Source organism: Neovison vison, chromosome 11 (assembly GCF_020171115.1).
Source record: "Neovison vison isolate M4711 chromosome 11, ASM_NN_V1, whole genome shotgun sequence".
In the NCBI taxonomy this organism is placed as follows: Eukaryota; Metazoa; Chordata; class Mammalia; order Carnivora; family Mustelidae; genus Neogale; species Neogale vison.
In genome coordinates, this window is record NC_058101.1 from 138,943,082 (window position 1) to 138,967,860 (window position 24,779).

Here is a 24,779-nt window from a genome sequence, read left to right on the forward strand (position 1 = left end):
CCTCATTCTGAGAAAGGCATTGCAAACCCATAGCTGCTCCATTACCGAGGTGGTTTCACATCCTGTACTTCTGGGCATAACAATGGGATGATGGCTGATCTGTGTGTTTTGGAAGCATCCAGAACCGTCTATATGATGTGCAACCCAAGATTCCTTATTTTGGTGTCCCTAGAAGCAATGGTACTAAGAGAACCCACTGACGAAGTTCTGTCACCTCACCTATAACCTCATGAATTGCCATTGGGATTAATCTAAAATACTGAAAATGTGTAATCCTAAACTGATGATGTCATATTTATTGTCAGTCTCTGTATTTAAGACATAGTTTAAGGTTTTTCTTCTACAGAATAAAGTTGAAGGAACCAGTCAACTGATAACAGTATTTCCCCACTTACTCAGGAGAGTTGCATAAAAGGCAAACTCCTCCTTTTAACTATGCCTTTTCAGTAATCCACATAGAATCTGTGGATGATTCCATCAGAGCCGGATAATTCATTTGATTGGAAAAGGATACTCAATAATGAGTCAGATTCTTCTGTGGACAAAGCGGGACATGTTTAGAAACTGCCTTAACTATTGCAGGTCAAACAAACACGTATAGAATGAAACTTCACAATAATAAATTACTAATTTATTGATGGATCTCTTAGTGTCCAGAGATTGTCAATAGACTTAACCATAAATATACACTTTTCAGTCCAAATTTATATTCTCTAGAGTTTGGGTTCTGGAGTTAACAATTTATGTCATCGTTCCTCCACTCACCCGTTCCATGTCTTTGGATAAGTTACCTAACCTCTCTGTGCCCATCTTCCTCTTCCTTGAAGGGGGGTGGGGCATGGCAGTAACAACTATACTTCCCCATGAATTGTCGAGGAAGATAAAATGTGAGAATGTGTGTGAAGTAATTGGCATAGTGTCAGCGCAAATTAAACTCAGAATGTCATTTTTTACTCTGTTCCTAACTACTGTATTGTATAAAATACATTCCTGAGATACTATAAGGTTATAAATGTACACGTTAAAATAGGAAGAAAACCAGTCTCCACCTTCTCCATATCCAACACCATATGAGGCACTACATAGGCAGCCTCTCGCTTCATCTTCTCTACAGTAATCCCAGGTAAATTCCTTGACCTCCATTTTACAGAGGCGAAAACAGAAGCTCTTTGAGTTTAAGGTCATGGCAACAGCCTTTATTGACCCCAGTCTGTGTGGCTCCAAAGCTCATGTCTTTTTTAGGACACCCTTCTCCTAGCTGATCTCCTCAGGTCCCCGGTAGCTCTGATGACCGATTCCTTGATTCCTCTGGAGTTGCGTGGAGGCTCAAGGCTTACTTTGCTTTCACAAATGCGATCTGTTCAGTTGTTTGCAAGTTCGTGATCTGTTTTTACATTCCACAACTGCAGACCTTCTGTTTGTCATGTTCCCTCTCATGTACTATTTTATGTCCATTGGGTTCTAGTCACATTTAACACAAGAACAAACAGTCCCGTTTCTCTCCCCCTTATCCTTTTTCCCTGCTCTTCATAAAAAGTTATGTACAAACCAAAGAGCCAGAAAGTTATCTTGGCCTGTGGAATACATTAATTTGTTTTTATGTTGAAACTATGAATTGTCTTTGGAGGTTTGCCCTGTACCTCCTCCCCTAATAGTCTGTGTTCCTGATCACATAATGCGCAGTGTTTAGCCTCTTGAGAAGACACATGTTTTCATTTTTAAAGATTTCTTACTCTTCTCAAAATAATTTGGTAGTTGTTAACATGGAAACAAATGTGTTTCCTAGAAAATGTTGCAATTAATTAGAAAGGGTCCACAATCAAAATGGTCTAAGATTTTTTTTAAAGGGACTCATTTTTAAAATGAAGAGAATAGAAAGTTGATCTTAAGCATTCTACTCTCAGGAACATTTTTCCAATAATATTAATTGAACCAATATCAGATAAAGTCTATAATTTCTCTACTGTTTTCCTAGTCTTGTTCTTCCTGGCTGAATGTGGTTGGGAACCCTTGCAAAAGTAGTATCTATAAGAGAAGAAATGGTCCATTTAGCCAAGATTTTGTACCTTTTAAAAATATAGCAAGAGTTATGTCAAAAAAAATTTTTAAATCCTATCAAAGCACCAGAAATGAATGGAAATATTCCCTTATGCTGAACTGATACCAGAACATATTGTACATATCATCAATCACTCTGGGAAGATGTATAACAAAAGCTGCCCTATAGAAAATGTGCCTTGGGGTGCCTCCATGGCTCATTGGGTTAAAGCCTCTGTCTTTGGCTTGGGTCATGATCAGAGTATCCTGGGATGGAGCCCCACATCGGGCTCTCTTCTTGGTGGGGAGCCTGCTTCCTCCTCTCTCTCTGCCTGCCTCTCTGCCTACTTGTGATACCTGTCTGTCAAATAAATAAATAAATAAAAATATTATATATTTATATATATATATGTATATATATAAATATCTTAAGAAAATGTGCCAACCCCAAAGCCAAGAGTTAAGAAAATCTCAAGTTTTTGGTAATTTTCATTAAAATACTATTTTAAGTAAAATGCCCAAAGATACACTAACATTTGTTTTATTGCTACATGTATATAAAAGGAATAAAAATATAGAATTTGGCCTTAATGTATAGGTTAGACAAGCATGATCGAACCATGTAGAGTTGTGGCAGTAGTGTTTTGAATGGACATTTGGTGAGAGGATTTTGCTTTGCTAATACTATTCATTTATAAAGTATTGGTCTGTCTGCTGAGGATATCTGAGATAAGAGCTCTGTATCAGCAGTTCTCTCTGTAGATCTCTATATGTATGTATGATTTGGCTGCACTGTCAAGATCTTGTTTGTTCAGTGAACACTATTTGTTTTTAGTTGTCTTTGTTGTTCTTTTTACTTTTTAACCACCTATGTCTCATCTTTTTCACTGGAGAGAATATGAAAAGACTGTGTAAAGGAATGGCTTTAAGGGTTACCTTCACACAGTCCATGTGTCTTCCCAAACAACCAGACCCTTGAGCAAAGTATTTCATCTCCAATTAAATTTCCACATTGGAAGCAGTAGGTCTATCAGCCAAAGAGTGCTCAAAGTGAAGCTAGAGTCAAAAGTCTTAAAACACTTTTAAAAAAATGTTTATTTATTTGAGAGAGAGGGAATGAGGTGGGAAGGTCGGAGGGAGAAGCAGAATCTGTGCTGAGCAGGGAGCCTGATGCGGGACTGGAGTCCAAGAGTCTGGGATCATGACCTGAGCCGAAAGCAGTTGCTTAACCAACTGAGCCACCCAGGCACCCTTAAAACAGGACACTTTACGTCCTACATGCCAAAACACTCTCAGGGAGGCCAGAGGGAATCCTGAGTGTAGCCCCTGGTCTAGTAAAAGTGGATTGCATGTTCTCTACCTCTTTTGTCTCCCCTTAAAACCATAGAACTCTTAAGTTTCAGCTAAGAGAGAATGAAGAAAAAAAAAAATCTAAAGAGAAGGTTGTTGATCAGAATCCTCAGTGAGCACGAGGGGATGAAGTGTTCTTTTTCAGGCTTGACAGAAATTCCTATCAGTGCTTCTACTGATAATAGTTTTCATAATTCTGGAAACTGCCAAAGCAATAGCTATGATGTATCCACTCCTCCCACACTTCATGCATAAAACTTGCAAAGTTAAAAGCATTAACATTCAGTGTTCTGTACCAGTTCCTTAAATCCTTCTGGATTTGATCTTGGAGAAAGGAAACCTGGTCCACACGAATGCTGCTTTCAGGGTTCCTATAGAAGGAATAAGGCAGAGATGGCAGATCTAAGCGGCTCATCCTTCTTTTGCTGCCTCTTGAGAGTGAAGGAATTGGATGTTTCCTTGCAGATAATCAACCTGTCTGTTCCGCCCTACGCACCATCCCACAGTGGGTAAACATGAACCGAGGTAGGAACCCATGCTTATCTAATTTATTCCTTCTGTGTTCACGTTGAGAATGGACTCCAAAATCATAAAATTACAAAATTTAAGAACCGAAACTTTAAAAATCATCAAATTAATCCCATTATTGTGGAAATAAGAAAATCTCAGAGTTCCATAGTTCAGGGCACAGATTCCTAAATCCTAACTCTCTTCACGGTCACACTTCAGCCTGCAAGAAAATCCCGCGACACGCCAAGTGATGTCATTGCTGCCACCCTTAATGGCCATTTGACAGGGGGATGAGCAAACTAAAAAGTCGAAGAAAGGCAAAGTTTAATAGTGAAATACTGAGGTTTTTTAAGGTGTTTGTCCTCTCAAAAATTGAAAAGAGGGTAGTGCCTTTTGTAATGCCTAGAAAGATGACTACGGTGTATTATAGGTTTCAAAAAAGGAGGTTACAGAATCATATGTAAAGGATGATCTAATCTCTGTTTTATTATGTGTTTAAATACACACAAAAAAGTCTGGAAGCAAAGACTGTAGGCTGTTAACAATGTTTATCTCTGGTAGAGTTACAGGAAAGCATACATTTGGGGTTTATTGGAATATTTTACAGACTTTAAATTTACAAATAAAGATATTTCAGAAAGAGGGTATCTGGCTCAGGACTGTGAATCTAGAAACCCTATTGTTCAGTATTAATGAAGGTAGGGATAAAATTACAAGATAATTTAAACCTGTGGTTCACAGCTCTTCAAATTCTAGTTGGCATTATTGGCATTTACTTGAAAGGGCCTTGGCACAACAGATGTTCAGCAAATGTTAGGTAACATTCATTCACTGATTTTATTGACAGTTTATTGTATGTAAAAGAAATTTGGTCTCAGTGGTCTAGGAACATACACCCCACTAGTAACCAGACAGAAATAACTGTGTTAGTGTGCTAACCTAACCATTCGAGGATTGTGCACAGAGTGAAGTTGTCCTTACTTGAGTTGGTGCAAGGAAAAACTGCTGGTCTGGCTTTAAGATTAGGCCCACAGTAAACCACAAATTTTACATAGGAAATTAATTCCGGAATTAAGACGTCCATTTCCTACTTTAAAACACTCTACAGACATCCCCTGGTAGTAGGTTAAAACAAGTGACTCAGAGCATCATAGTTTATGACAGAAGAAGACAAGATAGGGACCACGTTCCTAAAATATTGCTAAATCAGAATGAGTTACACTTCTTACCCTAGGGCTCCTAAGTTTAGTTACTCATTGATAGGACAGAGTAAGCTAATTAACGGAAAACTAGAAATCATCCTCTTACTTAAAAAAGGAGTGTGCTGCAGGGTGATCTGCACTTTCTTGTTTAAATGCTGCACACTCTGTCTGTACCTGCGAGCCCGTAGCACCCCAGTTAAAGGAGAGTAGCCAGCAGGAACTGGCTCCCCCACCCAAGCCTCAGCCCCACAGTTTCAGGCCTTCAGGGCTGCTTCCATTCCACCATCGGCTTCTATTCTACGCCCCAAGAATGTTGCCCCGGAGTCAGAGTCATTGGACATTTCTTTTTAGTCTATAAAGGAAAAAGACAATCAAAAACTGGGGGAAATCATCCTGCCTTTCAGCCAACATCTCTAGTGGCCTAGAAAAAAAATTAAATTCTTTCCCATTATCAGTTTTTCCTAAAAGTTCCGAGAAAGCCCGATTCATCGATTCATCGCTGGCTGCCCCAGGAAGGGGCCGCAGAAAGATGCCAAGGGCGGAGCGCGGCCGGGAGGAGGGGGCGGGAGGCCTCGCGAACCTGGGGGCCGCGGCTTGCGGCTGTAGCCACGCCTCCTTTGCGGACTCTTATTTTGAAGGACCACAGACCGAAGCGTTTCAGGGACTCACTGAGTCACGGAGCGGCGCAGGCTGCCGGGTATATAGCGCCGGTACCTGCCTGGGGCCCCAGCCCACAGAGCCCGGGACCGGGAGCTAGAGAGCGGTGGGGCGCAGCCCCGAGACCCGAGGTAGGCGCAGGGGGTCGGCCCCTTGGCTGGTAGAAATGTATGAATTAAAGGGAGCAGAGGTTGTGGGGCGGTGGGCGAGCTGGGGTGGGAGGGTTTTACCAGAGGGTGAGGGGTTGGGTAGCGGCGCCGAGCAACTTGTAAACGCAGTTTCTCCCAGTGGATGGTCCTTTCGCAGAGCGCCCCCCCGCCCCCCCCCCACCGTCGGATCCGAGCAGGAACCACTGAAAACGGTTCCAGATGGGCATTTTGTTTCATCTTCACAGGGTCGGGACTGGGGATGCTTTGCTGCCCTGGATGATCCCTCCCTCTCTTACAAAGTTTTCTGACCCCATCCCTCACTTATTCGTGGCCCCACTTACAGGAGGATCAAACCCGTTGTGGAAGGGCAGAAAAAACGTGGCAGACAGAGATTTAAGGGATGAGGGGATGACCTCATTCCCTGGCACTGGCAGGGGAGGAAGGGCCCACAGGGTCCATCCATCTGGAGCCAAACCAGGGCGCTGCGCCCTTGCCTCTCCCCAGCCCCATACTCCTTTCCCTGGCAGTTATTTACCCCACCTTGGCGCCACTCAAAGAAAACTTGCTTGTCACTTGGGGGCTTTTCCCCACCAGGGTGCTCTGGTAAGCAGTCGCTAGGCTCCTCTTGCAAGGTTTGCGGCTGTAGTGGGGGTCCGCAGCTCCGCCCCCGCGGTCCCCTGCGGTCGCTGCTTTGTTAGCCAGAGCGCCAGGCGCGGGCCGCTGGATGTGGCTGCAGAGTTAGCGGCGTGCGCTAGCCACGGCAGACCCAAGGAAAAAGGATTGTGTGAACCGTGAGGCTGGCCCTCTCTGGTGTGCTATGTGTTCAGAAATCCCGGGCGCAGAGCTGGGGGCTGGATTCTGGAAGAAACGGAGCCCATCCTGGGACTGGGGGCTTCACCCCGTGTGCCTTATTTAACATTCGGGGAGGTTCTGTCCCGAATGTAAGTTGTTCCGAGTCCAGAATGGAGAGTTTGGGCACTTGAGTCTGGAATGAATCTTGGGACTACTGCACTTGTTGAGGACTGAAGGGGGCGCACAGGCATCTTTCCACCCAGCTGAGCTGGGTCTTGCTCTGGTAGCAGGCCTGGACGAGCCCACCCCAGCTGCTGGTGTGCAGGCGAGAAACACCAGGATGGGTGTGTATTCTTGGCGGGGGGCGGGGGTCGCTAGAGCCCTGCACTAGTTGGATCTACGTTGTGATTGGCAGTCACAGAGAACTAGTATGAGGAAGGCAGGAATGGACAGACCCAAGATTTGGAGGCATGAAATAAAACACATTCCAGTTAACCAGCATTTGAGAAGCTACTGTCACCACCTCTCCTGCCCTTCCCCCATCCTCCAGGCTCAGCATTGGCCTTACCAACTTTGGAAACTGCCAAGTTTTGCCTTTGAGGACACGTTCTTAGTGGTGTTATGAAGGCTCCTGCCAAAACTATATCAACAACTGCCACTGAGGAAAAATGGTCCAGCTAATTGTCCAGGGATTTTGGTTTGGTTTGCTTCTGGACCTCACAGTCCAAAGGCACGAGCTTTTTTACATCCTCAGGGACAGAGGATATTATTTTTAAGATCTGGCAGACTGAATAATCGATAAGGAGTTTGTTTCTATTGGTTGATATGCGACACCATGAAGCATATGCACCCTTATGCCTTTGAGTGATTGCTTTTTTGTACCCTGAGCAATAAATGTATGATCAGTGGGCAAGAGTTATATAACCAACACACATTTCAGCTAATTCCTAAGCTTTGTTTTTTATTCCATTTCATATAAAATAAGATTTATTAGTTACTTTTTTTTTTTTTACTTTAGAATAAGGAGTGAGGTGGGTTGCCCACTGCCCACACCACATCCCTTCATAAGAAGCTAGGCAAGTTCAGCAAGTAACAGCAAATAACAGAACATGCCAACATTCTAACCTCTCTTCAGCTGTGTGAAAACTTGATGACCTGAGTGAGGAACGTGGGTAGATGGTTGATAATAACGTAGCTTTATTTTGGGGGGACTGCTGGAATCCATGAATCATGGTTTTGACAACTGGTATGGTAAAGTAGCTCGCTTGCTTTAAATGGCATAATAACTGCTTGTCCAGTCTGTCCCGGGTGAGAACATTGAGTAAACAACAGATAGATAAATGTCCTAGTTAGCGTATCCCTGGTATGTTTCAGTATGTCCTCGTGGGCTCTACAGACTAGTTAACTTCTAAAACTTTTTCAGATAACATACTAAAAATTGAATGCCACTTACCACATGGTTGATCCCAAATACTTTATAGTATTGCCATCTCTATAGAGGAGCTGTTGGGTTTGTACTACTTTGACAATAGTTGCTTCTTTTTATCCCCCCAAATATTATTTTCCCTAGACTATGGTAATTCTTATACTTTACTATATTTGAAATAAGTATGTATTACTGAAATACAAAGTATTTCCTGGAAATTATCAAGGAGTCCACACTGCTCAAGGTGCTAAAGATATTATATCAAGAGGAAGTTATTAATTTGTTCAAACAATTGTTTGATTGTTACTCCCACTTTCCACAGTTTTTTCACAATCATTGGGAGCTGCAAAAATGTGTATTAGATATTGTCTTCCCTTCTGTGTATATTTCAACACAAATAATTTTGCATCAAAAGATATTGTAATTTTCAGTATTTATGGCAGAAGATCCAGGTAAACATTGGGTAAGGAAAGTTCACTATGCTTCTAAAATTGTCTACTATGCAGTATCTTGCAAAATAATTCTCTTCAAGGAGATGGGGAGGGGAGTAGACGGACACTAAATATACACTTAAAAAATTAAAGATATGTTAAAAAGCACTGAATTCTTTGAAAGTGTTCCCGACACATTAAATGTATCCAAATAATACTCTCTGAAACACAGAACAAGAAATGGAACTCTACGAGATTTTAAAACAAGGTATAGGAAAAAGAGGAATTTTGACCAGGATCAAACAAACGTAAAATTGAGGCAGTCAGTTCTAACTAGTACTGTGTACCAGGTTTTTGGCTTTAGAAAGTCCCTGCAGGATTGCACTAATTCAAGAGTTGTGGATTTTGTTGTTGTTGTTGTTGTTGTTTTTTAAAGATTCTCTTTATTTTTTTGACAGGCAGAGATCACAAGTAGGCAGAGAAGCAGGCAGAGAGAGAGGAGGAAGCAGGCTCCCTGCTGAGCAGAGAGCCTGATTTGGGACTCGATCCCAGGACCCTGGGATCATGACCAGAGCTGAAGGCAGAGGCTTTAACCCACTGAGCCACCCAGGCGCCCACTGTGTTTTTTTTTACACAGGAAAGTTTTGTTTTAGATTTTGTCAAGGATAAAGAATTGGAGGTGGTAGACGAGAAAGGTTTCATCGAAGATTTGATGACTAGACAGCAGTAGCCCATTATCGCAGGAAAGGCATGGAGAGAAGATGGAAGTAAGGAGGGCCTGAAGTGTCAGGGAGGGAGAATCATTCTGAAACAAGAGGCCTCGACAGCCTCTGCCCAATCGTATTGACTACCGAAGGCACAGTCGTCTTCCTGAGCAATAAGTCTTAGCTGTCTTCTTGGTTAACTGCGTTAGGGTTAACTGAGATACGTAATATAAGCCAGAGAGGCGAGCCTCTCTCACATGTATATTTGGGATAACGACTACAAGGAAACAAACTAAAAATGTGGGATAGTTAGTTAACGTCTGTCCTCAGTCTCCCACTGAATGTGTGTTGGCCCAACTGCCAAAGCTTCCCCACTATGGTAAGCGAAGATGGTGATTTTTGCAGTTTGGCATGGACTTTTGGACGGTGTAAAGGCTTATTTGATGGAAAAGATTTCCTCCTGAGGGAGAAGCCATTCGCAGACAAGGTGTGTCAGCCAGAAGAAATGAGCAAATAACCATTTTCTGGTTTCTGTTGGCAAAATGTTGCATTTTTTCCCTATGTAAGTGTTAAAAATAGATTCATAGGAAGAGACATAAAACCAAAGAAAAAGAATAAGACACCGAAGTTTCACCAATGGGAGGGAAGAGAACTAACTTTTGTTAAGTAGCTATCACTATCCAGGCGTTCTCACAAAATCCTCTGAGCTAGACCCAACACATTTCCTGGTATTCTAGAACTGGGATCAGGAAGACATCCAAACAAATGAAGTACTGCTCAACCACTGTCCTCTTTGGCTTGCTTCAACTTTTTATGACATTTGTGGCATCTTTGAAAGTGTCAGCCTTACTGAGAATGAGCCTCCTTCACCTTTCAGGTGGCTTGGATTCTGACTGTGGGTGTGTAAATTGGTTGCTGGGAACTCTGAACATTTTTATTGAAATTAGGTCCCACTTTGTGGTTAGGTTCCCAGGACAGCCCAGAAATCATAGCTGAAATATTCTGCTTTATTAATAGTACCATAGAACCCAGCCACTATATATATATCATGATTTTTGTGGGAAAATGCACTCAAAGCTCCAACTTGATTTTTTTTTTAAGGTTTTTAATCCCAGCAACAATGGCTACAAGGATCACACATTTTCTTTTTTCCATTTAAACCCTGAAGGGAAAATAAAGGTACAGAGAGGTACATTTCCTTTCCTACTCCCCTTATGCTCTCAGAGACCCCACACTGGAACTACACAGCTGTGGGAAGAGAGGATCCCAGGAGTAGCTGGCTTTGTAACAGCAGAGGGGGAAGAGAAGAAAGCAAAAAGGACCTGGGTAATAGGGCAGAACTGAGATCTGTTCTCAGTGGCCAGTCAGTGCAAACTACCTGTTGCTTGATATTCCTTACTAAACATAATTTTTACCACAAAACCTAAATGTAGACATTAGCACTGCCTGCTTGGATGTTTATTATCATTAAAGTCAGGACAGTGTTTTGAAAGGAATCTTTAATAATAGGAGGAAAGCATATTTAGAGACCTTTTATTTTTCTTCTTGATACCAGTTTACTAAATTCCCAAATAAGTACCTGTTGGAGACTAGATAAACTTAGGGTAAACTTGAATGCTAATTTATAATTATTATATTCTGAATAATCATATAATAAATGCCATGTGTTGGGCACTTCATACACATAGTGTGCTAAAATGTATATATATTTTTTAAAGACATTTATTTGAGAGTGAGAGAGCACATGCATGCAAGCAAAAGCAGGGGGAGAGGAAGTGGGAGAAGGGCAAGCAAACTCCACAGGGGCTTGATCCCAGGACTTTGGGTTCATGACCTGAGCCAAATGCAGACATTTAACCAACTGAGCCACCCAGACACCCCTTAAGTGTTTAACACACACTGTCACTTAATCCCCACCACAATCCCACATAGTAAGTACTGTCAGCACCACCACATTAGAAATGATGAAAGGAAGACTTCAAGAGGTTCATTTGCCTGTAGTCACACAGATCAAAAAGACAGGGCTGGAACCTTGTTAATACAGATACTATTGAGCAAGTGCCCTGAGTACTGGCTAGACTCTGGGAATAAAGCAATGGACAAATATGCAAAAATCCCTGCCATTGTGAAGCTTATCTTCCAGGGGTTAGGAGACAAACCATGAACAAAATAAATTGAACATCCAGGGCTTTCAGTGGAGTTATGTGTTATGGGGGGAAATAAAGCAAGGGAGGAGGACAAGGAATGCTGGGTGGGAGTTGCAGTTCGGACAGACCAATAAAGCAGAAGAGTGGCTCAGAGTCGACAAAACGAGTCCAGGAGTACTTATGCTACTGTTTCTCACAGCAGACCATTTTATTTTGCAACAGCGAATGTTTGAGTATGTGCCATCTTTCTCAGTCACTGTAAACACCCCAGCAAGTGACTGGGGAGCCATCCAGGAACAATAGAGGGAGGCCTTGACCTTGTGTATCTAAAGGCCAGTGGGATCTGGTGCACAGGCAGAGCCCTTGGCCCCAGCAGAGCACGCAGAGAGGGCACTGCAGCCGCGCTGGGGAGGAGGCAGAATCTGCAGGTCTGGACAGCAGGAGTGAACGGAAGTGGCAGTGGGAGCTTGTGGCCGCTCTTTACCGTGTGTTTCTGTTCTCTCGGTGAAATAAGGGCAGTCATTGGCAGAGGGCCAGACGAGGGAGCTTTTAGAGGAATTGTGAGGATGGAGGAAGGTGTGAAACGGAAACGTAGGAGAGGAGGAGCCTGAATTTGGCTGGAGAAATGGACACACAGCATCTGCCCAAGGTCGAATTCTATCCCCAGTGTGCTGGACCTCAGAATTCCGCAATCATAAGGAGAAGGACTGTCTTTTCTTTATGTTTCATTCTCATGGACCAGTGCCCTACACTTAGTAGATGGGTGGTTAGTGTTGTTGAGTGGCTGTTATAATAAACCTCCTATGCACATGTCCAGAAATTTCCTTTAAAATTTCCTCTCTTAATCATCAGGTTAATTTCACTTCACTCCGAAGTGCTCGAACACTTACAATTCCTGAAACAGCACTTGTACACTGGTTCGTTCCTAATTATTTCACTGAGTTAATCTCATCTCTCTAACATTAAGACAGAGTTTTAGACTCTGAAAGAATTCTTAAGGGTATGCTTTTTGTCTTTCTTTTTTTGTGTTACTCTCCAATGGCTGCCTAAATCAAACCTCATTCCTACCAGATTCTGCCTTTCTTGAGGACAGTTCTGCTTTATCACTGGTGAATGGTTAGCACACAGCTAGGGCACTCTACAGGTAGTCAGGTGGGAAAGTGACTGGAAAGGAAAACCAACTGAAATGGTTAGGATAACACAGAAACTAGATATTGGTGGTCTAAGCTAAGTTGGTGGTAAAGCAAGCAATTGAAGTAATTGGATCTGGACATGGTTAGAAGACAGAATCGACTATACTTGGTATTGATGGCAGGTGAAAGGTAAGGGAGTGGCATACACCAAGGATTACTCCCAGGTTCCTGCCAAGTGGGTGGATAGGACTGCCATTTAGAGAGGAAGGGACAAGAGGGGGGACAGAAGGGCAAGTTTGGTTGTGAACATATCATGATGTGGAGTTGTCCAGGAGGCAATGGGATACCCACATGTGACATTCTGGGAGATCACAGTGGGCACAGTGATTAATTAAAGCCTTGGAAGAAGATGACTGCTCCAAAAGAGAGTGGAAAGTGAGAAAATTGGACTCTCATTATTTGAAGGTGGAATAAAGATCCCACTGTTTGACGAAGCTGTAGTCTGCACAATCTGCCCAGTAACAGAATATTGAAATAAAGCTTCTCCTGGTAAAACCACAAATGAACTAATTCAACACTGGAGTTGGAAAAAGTTGTAGTTTTTCTTGGTAAAGTCTCATTTCCTATTAGCCTTCATAACTATAAATGGATGCATTTATATGGAAGGTGATATGTAGATTTTTTAAAAAATCTATTTTAGGCATTTATTAATAAAGTGAATTCACATGTGCTCCATACTCATCTTACATATGACTTCATTGTTCTGTGTCACAGTATGTTGGAGCGCATAGTGTCCACATCAGCAACCACAGATCCAACCAGCCAAGTGACTGTGGCTCCCCAGGGATGGTAGATAAGGAGATGGACCTCACCTCTCCAAGGGGAAGCTTTTATTTGCAAGAGACAGTGGCCCACAAGAACTTGGCAGATCTCTTTGAAAGGCAGATAAATGATCTGGGGATAATTCGACGATTGTCCAAATCTAGGCATTCCTTGACTCTTCTTCGTGGACAACCAACAGGGGTTGTCAGTTTGCAAACACACAGAATCATACTCCTTAATGTCAGTGCCTCTTCTGCTTTTCCAGAACTCTTTGGTAAGGTGGTAGATGCTCCGTGAAGCCACCAGGTGGGCGAAGCTGACAGACCTTTTCTCAAGTTGACTTGTTGCAGGGGACAAATGAATGCTAAAATCTGGCACGTGCGCTTGCAGAAGTTCCTTGGTATTCTTTTATATTGAGAGATTTAGAAAGCCTAAATCCAGGCTCATCACAAGCATATCAAGGTTGATCGTACTAAGCCAAATGCAAATTTTATCAGTTTGGACTTTGAAATATTTGCTCAGTGTTACTGCGGCTCCAGTTGTTTCATTTTGCTGTAATGCTCTACTTACATCTACAATTAGGTCATATTTCAGAATTATATTGATAATGATTTCACAGTCTAGCACAACAGTGATTGATTTACTGTGTTTTAAGGTACCGTAATAATTAGCATTCACAGAGCAACACAGGACATTAGTTATTTAGAATAATTAGCAAAGAATTATGATGAAGACTGAATATCTTGAAATAAATTTTGCTGAGATAGTTGGCTCTGCTCTGAAACTTGAGTATAATTCTCTCTTTTGTGTAATGGCTTTTATGGATTCTCTTCTGACTTTGAGCTAATCAGCTCGACCTTTCATCCCTGCTTTAGGTCTGGCTTCAAATACCATATCCCTTTTGAAACTTTCATTTAAGGAGAAAAATCACTTTTTTTTGGCCAGAAGCATTCACCTAAAATTATGAATCAGAAAAATATGGCATTCTTGGGGCCCTGGGTGACTCAGTCGTTAAGCGGCTACCTTCAACTCAGGTCATGATCCTAGGGTCTTGGGATCAAGCCCCGAATTGGGCAGCCTGCTCAGGAGGAAGCCTGCTTCTCCCTCTCCCACTCCCCTTGCTTATGTTCTTTCTCTCTCTCACTGTGTCTCTCTGTCAAATATATAAATAAAATCTTAAAAAAAAAAAAAAAGAAAAATATGGCATTCTAGCTCTCGGCTATCAGATTAAAGGTTAAAGTACTTTGAAACCACAGGATCTGACTGAAGCTGTGGGTCATATTCTGGCAAGGGTCACATATACCTGGTGTTCTCCTTGACATGCAGAGATCTGCGTCTTATATTAATGGCATAGTGAGATTTAGAAATTTGTCCGTGACTTGCAGGCCTATTGCTTTCATGCTGCCTTCTTTTATTTTCTGAACTAGCTGAGGAAATGGCTGTCATCCCAGGTCTGTCCTCGGATGTGCTGGTAGTTCTCACTCCAGCTCTTCACAGCCAGCTGTCTTTCCCCTGTTGCCTTTGGTCATCTAGAGACTAGATGAGATGAGCTTCAGTATCCTTCTCAGCTTTACCATCAACATGGGGGGTGAGGAGAGAAACTGAAGGCATTCCCATCCAACTCTGCCTCTTTCCTCTTTGTTTTTCTGTTCATGATCTCATAGAGTGTTTGGTTAAAGTACTTAAGAAGTTGATGGCTTTAGGCGATAACAATTCGTGGAGGAGAAAGATGTACCTCAGATGTCAGTAAATGCCACATTCTAGTTCAAATCATAAGCCTGAGCGTGATCAGTAAAACTGTATTAGATGTCAGAGCTTCACAAAAATCACAAGTGCCAATTACCCAAAAAATGATAGAGGTGTTGAAGCAAATGTGTGGCTGTGTATATATCATAGTATTCAAAGACAGGGGAAATCTGTAACATCACGTGACCTCACTTTTGCCAGAAAGGAATTCTAAAGGCAGTAGGTTACCCATGAGTGGGCCATGTAGCATAAATAAAAGACTTCTTTGCAAACATTTTGGAATTTTCTATGCTAGTTTATATTTCAGTACATAATATCCTTTGGATATACTCTAATTTGGGAAAGAGAGGAGAATTAATGAGTTCGACCCCTGAGGTAAGGTATCAGAAAGTTTAGCTTGGAAAAATCACAGGTTCCACCTGGTCACTTTCTCTTCTGTTTAGCTCAAGTTAAGGAAGAGTTTACATAGTTTAAAAAGAGCATTTTTAAAGACAATCAAAAAGCATTTGATTTTTCAGCGATCTCAGTTCTTAGACCTCAGGATAAACAAATTTAATGTAGTACTTCTGTACGGTGTGAGTTATGCTGACCTAAGGCAGCGGTCATGGCCCATTATTCTAGGTGATAATCATGCTGTAATCATAAGGTCTTCCCATTGTAGAATGGTTTTGAAGTGTACCTTAGTAAATGCTTTTGCTATTTTAATAGTCAAGTAGGTGCATCGCATGAATTAGAGGCTTCCATATTAGGCTTTGGAGACAGCCATCCTGGGGATCGTATGAAGTCTTGGAGAAAAATGGAGACCAAGTGAATGCAGAGGCTTCTATGGGGCAAGCAGAGTAAGGAATTCAGTCAAATGATGTCATCCAAGAGAAGCAAGCCCATGCCCGAAAAACTGGCAGCAGCTTACCCATACCAAGCCACCTGAGACATTTCCTGGGCTGGAAACAATGTTACGGAAATTGAACTTCCTTGCCAAATTTACCACACCTTGCCAAATCCTGGGTACCGCTCATATTGCCTCAAGAATAATTACCACTTTATAGCACCTCTGCCAAGCGCTTCCGTGAAAGTGAAGAAGGCATCAGGAATGCTTGTATTTTAGCAGACTAGAGAGGGACAGTGTCGGTGTGCTTCCTCTGCCCATTAAAACTGAGGCTTTTCTAGTGTGCGTTTACTGTGAATTACCATTCAAGAGGAAAGTAACGTATCTGGCTGTGTGAATCAAAAAGCTTTGACAAAAAGCTTTGTTCTTTGTTTTGTTTCAGGCCACAGTGCTCCAGGAAACAATGACTAGATCACCTCTAAAAATTAACAGTCGTGATCGAATGTGCCCAGAAGGAAAGAAAGATTGCTTTCGATTGATCTTTCTCTTCTGCCCAAATCCAAATGAATAGCTTTATTCATTTATTCAATAAATACTTATTGATACTGTTTTCCAAGTGTTTTTATATACATTCTATAATCTTAAAGCAATCCTGTGAAATCATTTATATCCTTGAAAAATTTCATATAATATATATGAAATGTATAGAGCAATTATATAGACATATGTTAATTATATATATCTATATAATATAGATATAGAGATCTGTTTTCACATATAGAATCTATCTGTTTTAGAGAAGGAAAAGGCAAGCCTTGAGAAGGTAAAGCGTGTCTCAGAGTGGTCAGGTAGCACAGAGCTCACTCACTCTGGGCTTCTCTTGCTCTGTCCTAGTCTCCACTCAAAACCACATGCCCCTAGTAGGCAAGACCCTGGGATTGCTGTGGTATCCTTTAACCCATAGGAGTCTAATTTTATCTAAGATCTGTTAGAATATACGAAGTGAAAAAAGTTGTGCAACAGGAAATTGAATTAAAAGCTCCTACAGCAAATCCTCCCTGCCAGCCTCCTAATGAACACAGGATGCATTCCAAACACTAGAAAGTTACTGTTGGAGTAGGACATGCTGTAAAATCTTTCCATATGCTTTAAAAAGCTAGCAAACAAATCCAGTGTTACTCCTTCACTCAGCAAACACCGACTCAGTGTGTCTTGTGCTCAGTAGTTCCCTGAGTGAGCAGGGGCACGTTGGCCAGGCCTCCTTTTAGATAAGGGGAGAGGCGAGCCCAGCAACAGGGTGGATTGTTGAGGCCTGCAGCTGAAGTGCATCAGTAGACGCAGAGCCCTGGGGGAAGGGGTCTGCGTTCTGCCCAGGGAGGGTACCAGGGAGAAGATTCTGGAGACGGCTGAGACTTGACTGCAGTCAAGTGTGATAGAGGTTGAAGTGGCGTGGAAAAGGAGCTTGGTTCACGTCCAAAGGCTCAGAGGTGGAGAGAAGGTGGTGTGTCTGGAGTGTGGTGGGTGCTTTTGTATCAGAAGAGGATCCCGCAGGGACAGAGCTGAGGAAGGCTTGGCTGGGCTGTGCCTGATACACTGAAGTGTTATGGAAAATGTGGCAGTCGCTTTCTTTATGAAGGAGTACGTTCACAGATTGATTGGAATAGATCTTATGTGTCTATATAACTGGAGAAGTCTTCCTAGATACTTTATAAAGGAATTTTAGAACCTGTTTATCACTTGTTCCTAACCCCTTTGTTCTTTTTCGAAAACATTATCTGATTTTGCTTACCCATAAGACAGGCAGTTATGAGTTTAAGAAACTCCAAAATCATAAATTTTCTTAAAAAAATCAAGTTTTTTTCATATAAAGGGTTCAATAAATGTTGGAAGTGGAGGCATGGTTTGAAATGGTAACGTGGCATGTTCTTCTGAAGGACTTGAGAGGAGCCTGCCCTAAACAGCCCTTCTGCCAGTCTTTATACCACTGATTTCTTTAACAAGCCCTGTTCAGGGGTGTCAGTGAAAAACTCTCAGAGGTATCACAAAGTCCAAATTAATGTAGTCTGAATGAGTAAGTCTTCCTCTTCCTGTAGTTTGAGATAGCACCTAGTTGTTCCAGGATCATGGTTCATGCTCACCTTTCTTCTTTCTCTTCCCAAAGGGCCCTTTGGCCAGTTGATTGCTAACTTATCCTCTCTAATATGAATTCAACTATTAATGCTATGACTTCACTCTTCAAACACTCCATGAACCAGGTCTGTCACAACTGACTGGTGAAAAAGCCTCTAGTTTGACACTGCATTCTGACAAATTTGGCTGTATCTCTTCTGTAAACAGTAGTGCCTATAATTTCCCTCCTTCTCCTCTCCAACAAAATTCACATTCACTCTCCTGTCAGGAATATGTAAATCTTCGCTTGTACATTTGTTTCATTCTCCACCTCTACACACTTGACTGTTTTCATTCTTAGATGTAAGTTCTAGAACAGAATCTCCATTGGAAGTGCTCTGTAGAGCCACCATATCCAGTCAAAGTGAAAGTTCAAGTTCACGTGCCATTGGTTTTCTCACGTTTACCTTTAAAACTCAGGTCACTCGAGAGCTAAATTTGTGTGTTTGATGTGTGTAATGTAGGTGGCAGTAATCACCTGGTGATTATCTTAAACTGAAGGCCTTAAATAACGCATAAGGCCTCAGTGTCCTTACCAGTAACATCTGGTCAACAAAGAGTTTCCTTTGTAAGAGGGAGAAGGAATGCGATTATTTTGTGGTTGTTTTATATTAATTTTAAGTACCAGTTCTGTGAGGGGAGTAGGTCTGGGGCAGAAGAGGTGACTCTGGGGAGCAATCTGTGTGGAATTTGCAGCTTGGTCCTTGAATTTGACGTGTTAAAGAGACTGTAGGTCATGGTAGTAAGGTGGAACAGAAAGAAGATTTTTGTTTTAATTTTTTGTTTATTTTCTCAGCGTTTCAAGATAGAAAGATTTATTGTAGTAATTGAGGTGACTGATTGTGATTCAAACCCCTGTAAATCACAGTCTACCCAGAGTAAGGTATGGTCCTCTCATTGCAAGTTTATGTCCTATAACCAAAGAGTGTTCTGAAAAGAAGTGAATCTGGAAGAGTTGTCTACACACTGACAGTATCAGCATCGCCTGAGAAACTGTTAGAAATATAAATTCTTGGGCCCCATCCCAGACCTGCTGAATTAGGAACTCAGAGGGTAGAGCCCAGTAATCTGAGTTTTCAAGCTTTCTAGATAATTCTGATGCCTACCAAAGTTTGAGAACCAGTCCTATAAAGGAGTATGTTGTCCCTTAAATAAGTATGATTTGAAAGTGGTGATATATCAAATGCCAGGACATCCATTTCTTATCTACAGCAGAACCTTCATTTATGGCTAGCAATATTACCGGGGGAAAAACTGTCAGTTTGGCAACTAAGTCCAAAGCAAAACAAAGTTTTAATACTTGCTAATGAAGAAAAAGCTTGAAATTAGCGGCCTAGCTAAAAGCAGACTGGATCTCAGGGCTGCACCATCACCATCTTCTATTCTGGTTTTAAAAGTTTCTTCATTGAATTGAGTTGAAAGTTCAATTGGGAAAAGACTGGAAAAGGATCACATATTCTTTCCTTCTTTTTCAGATAAAGGTATAGTCATAATATCTTTTTGAGGGCAATTTGGCTGTAATCATTAAAATGTAGAATTCACATGCCCTTTGAGCTGATAATTTCTAGAAGTTTTTCCCACAGAAAACTGAAAACAAATATGCAAGTTCAAGGATCTTCATTGCTACGCTATTTGTACTAACTGAGTACTTGAGAACATGTCTGTCATTAATAAAGAATGACATATCTGTACAGTGGAGTACTGTGAGGCCATTAAAAAGCATGAAGTCAAACTGTGTGTGTGGACTTGGAAGGAGATGCATGATAGGTTGTTGAAAGATAAAAGATACCTGAGGGAAAATGCATATGTGTGATCCAGTTTTTGTGAACAAACGAGCAAAAACCCAGACTATAAACATATATGTGTTAGATATGTATTTACATTTGCTTAGTAAAGGTTCTGGAAAGAGAGTTTTGTATTAACAGTGGTTTTCCCTGGGGAGTAAGATTATATGATAGGGAAGAATTTTCACTTTTATTTTATTACCTAAGTACTTTTACTTTCTTATACTTGAATTTCCACAGTGAATATGTATTCTTTCTGGGGAAATAATTAGGGAAAAACGAAGTCTCCAGAATAGTTAGAGACAGCTTATTAGCCATAGAACTAACTCTGGTACCTTGATGTCCTATTTCCCAATCAGTGTTATTTGGGATTATTTTTTTACTTCCCAATGACAGAATTGCTCAAAATGTTAGAGCAAAAATATAGCCTAATCTACTAATTTGACTAGTGAGGAAACTGAGCCCAGAGGGGCTAAGTGATGGAGACGGGGCCCTGAGATTTTGGCTGAAGGAGAAGCAATAGAGGCCCTGGAGATGGGAAAGCAAACTGAAGTGAAATCAAGCTCCATGCTTGAAATTCATGGTCACCTTTGTGAACATAAGCCTGCCATTTTGTCTCCTCTTAGCATTGATGGGTTCCATCAATAACATAAAACTAAATTTGTGTAATTTAGAGATTGAACTGTACTTACTATCTTGGTGGACAGTGACTGGAAACCAGGGCTACTGATCAAGAACCATTATTCACTGCCTTTCAACCCAACAACTATGCATACCGAAGGACCGCACTTGAAACTTCTCTCTCTCTCCCTTTTCCTCTCATCTCAAAAGAAGGCTTCTTATATCACCACAGAAGATAAAATAATATGAAGAAAATGTAAGCATACTCAGTGAATGAAAGAGACGATACTGAAAGCAAAAAGTCCGGGTCACATTTAGAATTATGCTCATTTGAGTTCCAAGCTCTAAGGACTGGTAGAATTCAAAACTTTAGTGTGGAATATGCTTTTATTCTATGCCTTCAGTAGTAGACAGGAGAGGCTCAGGTTCACAAAATGTGTTTTGCACGGAATCATCATCCTGAATCATAGTCTTTAGCAAAGTAATGAGAAGATTCAACTCCATGACTGTGTTTCATTTCTGAACTTTATCAATGACAAAGCCTTTTGGATCCAGCTCTTATTTCAGGAAAGGAATAAATAATTTCAAGATATTTGTTCTCCACACTGTTCTGTAGTGTGATTAACTTCTGAGGTCACTGCAGACACAAATGAAGTTTCCCTTAAAATGCAACATGAGAGGGGTGCCTGGGTGGCTCAGGGGGTTAAGCCTCTGCCTTTGGCTCAGGTCCGGATCTCAGGGTCCTGGGATTGAGCCCCGCCTCTGGCTCTCTGCTCAGTGGGGAGCCTGCTTCCCCCTCTCTCTCTGCTTGCCTCTCTGCCTGCTTGTGATCTCTCTGTCAAATAAATAAATAAAATCTTTTTTTTTTTTAATTAAAAAAAATGCAACATGAGAGTACTAATTGCTCTCAGTAGAGAGAGGATAGGTTATTTTGCAACTCTTCCTGCAGGGTGTAAGAAGCATTTTCCTTAAAGCAGAGTATCTGATTCTGTCCTCAGAGTGAGAGCCACAAATATCTGAATGTGAATTAGTCCTAGTCTATTGCAGCATTCTCTGGGCCCAGCCCCCGAGCCAGCCCAGCCCCTATTGCAGTATTCCTGAACACATTCTCATTAGGACTGGGTATGGCAGTTGACTTTTGTCTTTATCTTTCCTTGGTAACTGATAGTGTCACAGAAGGAGATAAGCGGCCCCTAGAGAACTGAGCTGTAATGGGTTTCAGACCTCCACATGCCCCCTGTGGAAGCATTTCTTTTGAAGACTCAAGGTTATGTTAAGTGTTTGGGATGTGTGGTGGTTCGCTTTTCAAGCAGACATATCAAGATTTTCTTTACTGTAGAAACTCCAGCCGGAGAACAGATGTAGATTGTTAAGGTGATCTCTGCCACATGGGCACACGTAGCTGTGGAAGGAAAAAGAAAGAGGAAGAGAGTGTATTTTGGCAGGTGACAGTTTCTTTAGTGACACATTCATCGACAGACATCCCAACAACCCGATGTCTGCTCTTAAAAGTCTGAATTAAATTCTCTACTAGATTCTGAGACCTCAGAAGGGATTTCAGTACAAACCAAACTTCATATTTATATGTTTATCAATACTGAAGGCAAGCAAAAAGAAACTAAAATTCTATGAAAGCCAAGTGTAATTCTATTACACTTTTACATTACTTTTTTTTTTTTTCTTTCTTTCTGTATTTTTTTTAGAAAGAGTGCATACATGTGAGGAGTTTGGGAAGGTTGAGGGGAGGGGAGAGGGAGAGGAAGAAAAAGAATCCCAAGCAGACTCCACGCCTAGTGTGGAGCCCAAGTGTGTCTTCTAGTGCGTCTCCTCTCTGGAGACAGAGCTCGGTCTCACAACCCTAAGATCATGACCTATGCTGAAATCAAGAGTCAGATGCTTAACGGACAGAGCCATCCAGGCACCCCTCACTTAAACTTTATAAGAAATCTCAGGAGTAAGTATTATCCCCATTCTTGAAAAAGGGAATATGAAGCATGGAGAGGTTAAAGAACTGGCAGTAGTGAGGTTTAGAGCACATGTGGCTGACTGATCACGCTGCACATAGTAAGAAGCATGTAGTATGAACCAAGCCCCCAGTGCCCTTCCCTCTTCTCACTCCTGACCCCACCCAACTAAAAACGAAATCCTGGGGCATATTCATTCTCTTTTATTAGGTACACTTATGAATTAATTTGCTAAAATTTGGTATCATAAAATACGAGTAAACTTCTGACCAAGTTGTTCAATGTATCTGTCTAATTTAAATTTTTTGAAAGATTTTATTTATTAGAGAGCGAGAGAGAGAACAAGGGCAGGGGTGGCCAGAGAGGGAGAAGCAGATTCCTGCTGAGCAGGGAGCCTGACTCAGGACTTGATCCCAGGACACTGGGATCATGACCTCAGCTGAAGGCAGATGCCTAACCGACTGAGCCACCCAGGCATCCCTATTTGCTTAATTTTTAAAAAGCAATAAACCTCCTTAGTCCTCCCTCATCCTTGAAGAATACTAAGAAATGAGGGTGTGATGACAAGCAGACAAAGTTATGACTGACCACAGAGCTGGGAAACAATTTGCCTAGTTCCTGACATGTAAGTGTTTTCTGGAAGCCGAGTGTAGGGTAGCTTGTGAGGCCTCCGGGCTGAGAGCCCTTCCTGCTGTCACCTGGCTCCTGGAGGGAAGGAACCCTGTCCCTTTGCCCCCCCACTACCCCCCCCCCCCCGCCACCAAGAATTCAACAGAGGAAAACGTTCCCTAGATCATAAAATGGTTTGTTTTTAATGTAGTGTATTTAGGCCTACAGTATTAAACTCCTTATAAAAGTCCTCTAAATGATGACAATTCTTCACATTCCAAAGCTATTGGAAAAGCCTAGGAAATCCAGTCCACCACTGAGGAAAGACCATCTCTTTTGTCACTTAGGTGGCTTCTGTTTAATTTCAAATTCTGTCGTTTGTAATACACTGCCCTGGCTCTAGCTCAAAAGTAGCCAGGTGTTTGTTGTACAAAATCAGCACTAGTAACTTAGCATGCCCGAGGCATGATCTCTGCCCCGGCCCCCTGGGGGCTGGCAGGACGCATGTGCTTTCTGAGGGGGCGTGGCCCGGGCCCTGAGAGGCCGGGCTGCCCGCCAGAGGCCAGGCCAGCGGCGCATGCGCCACTTCCCGCGCGTGTGGTCTCATTCCTTCCTTGTCTGCGCTGTCACACCCTCTTCCATTTCGCTCTGTGGTTTCAAGCCAGATTGCCAGTTACGCCAGCATTTCTTCTCTCCTTGGGAGACCTTTCTCCATCTCCGGAGTATGTCTTTCCCTCATACTCCCCTAAATTAGAAGTAGCCTGCCCATGGGGGCGCCTGGCTGGCTCCATCCGTAGAGCAGGAGACTCTTGATCTCGGGTCCTGAGTTCAGGTCCCACGTTGGGCATGGAACCTACTTGAAACAAAACAAAACAGAAGGAAAACAGAAGGATGTAGCAGGGTAAAACTGTTAACAGAACAATTTTGCAGTCTCATGAATTGAATTCAAAGATCTCTGAGTTTTTCGTTTTCCTCCAGAACCCATTTCTATTGAAAGGCATATACCTTAGCATGGCAATAAGTGCTAAGGTATGTCAAAAACCATTTATCAAAAGCCATTAATGCTAGATGTTAAAAAAAAAAAAAAAAGAAAAGAGAGAAAAAAAGAAAAAGCCAACCATGACTCCTTTATGCTCATTGGATAAATACATAAGTGACAGTGATGGAAACCTGAATGGTAGCCTTGTCTAGCAAAATAATCAGCATTGAGCCCTTCCGCCACATTTCATAACCCCCGGAAATGCGCTCTGGTCTCCTGGAAGATGGGGGCAGCAAGTTGCTGTTCAGAACGGAGAAAGGGGGTACAGTAAGCCAGATCTTGCAAAGCCGACAGCAGCTTTATGGCCAGAATCTAGCTCCTGCTGACATGGGAGTTGATTTGGAAATCACCTACTCCCCTGAGTTAGGTACACAAAAGTTCCCTGGCAAGGCTGGTAAGATGCAGGGGCCATAAATGTAGCACCCCCCCTCTCCTGTCTGACTGGGATTGTCTAGGGCACTTACATCAGACAGACAATACTGCACAAATTTAAAGCTAAATACGTTGTGTTGTGAGGAAATACACCCTATGCCCAGCAATGTGAGTCACACTGCTTTAATGCAGCTGACCACTGTATTAGGCCAAGCTGTGCTTGCTGGCTTCCTGCCGCTTCAGTGGAAGCTTTTTGTCCATTATTAGTTGGTCAGCACTGAGCCTAGTG

General features: G+C 42.1%; 1 protein-coding gene across 2 annotated transcripts in view; it reads left to right on the forward strand.

The window, feature by feature from the left end:
* PALLD (palladin, cytoskeletal associated protein) overlaps window positions 1-24,779 on the forward strand; it is a 387,801-nt gene that overhangs the window by 296,456 nt on the left and 66,566 nt on the right. The window contains exon 1 of one of the 2 annotated variants that reach the window (XM_044224821.1): window positions 5,848-5,887. The exons of the other annotated variant lie outside the window; for it this stretch is intronic. The gene's annotated coding sequence lies outside the window, so the exon portion shown is untranslated. Of the gene's footprint in view, window positions 1-5,847; window positions 5,888-24,779 lie in introns of those variants that run through there. 2 annotated transcript variants of the gene reach the window in all.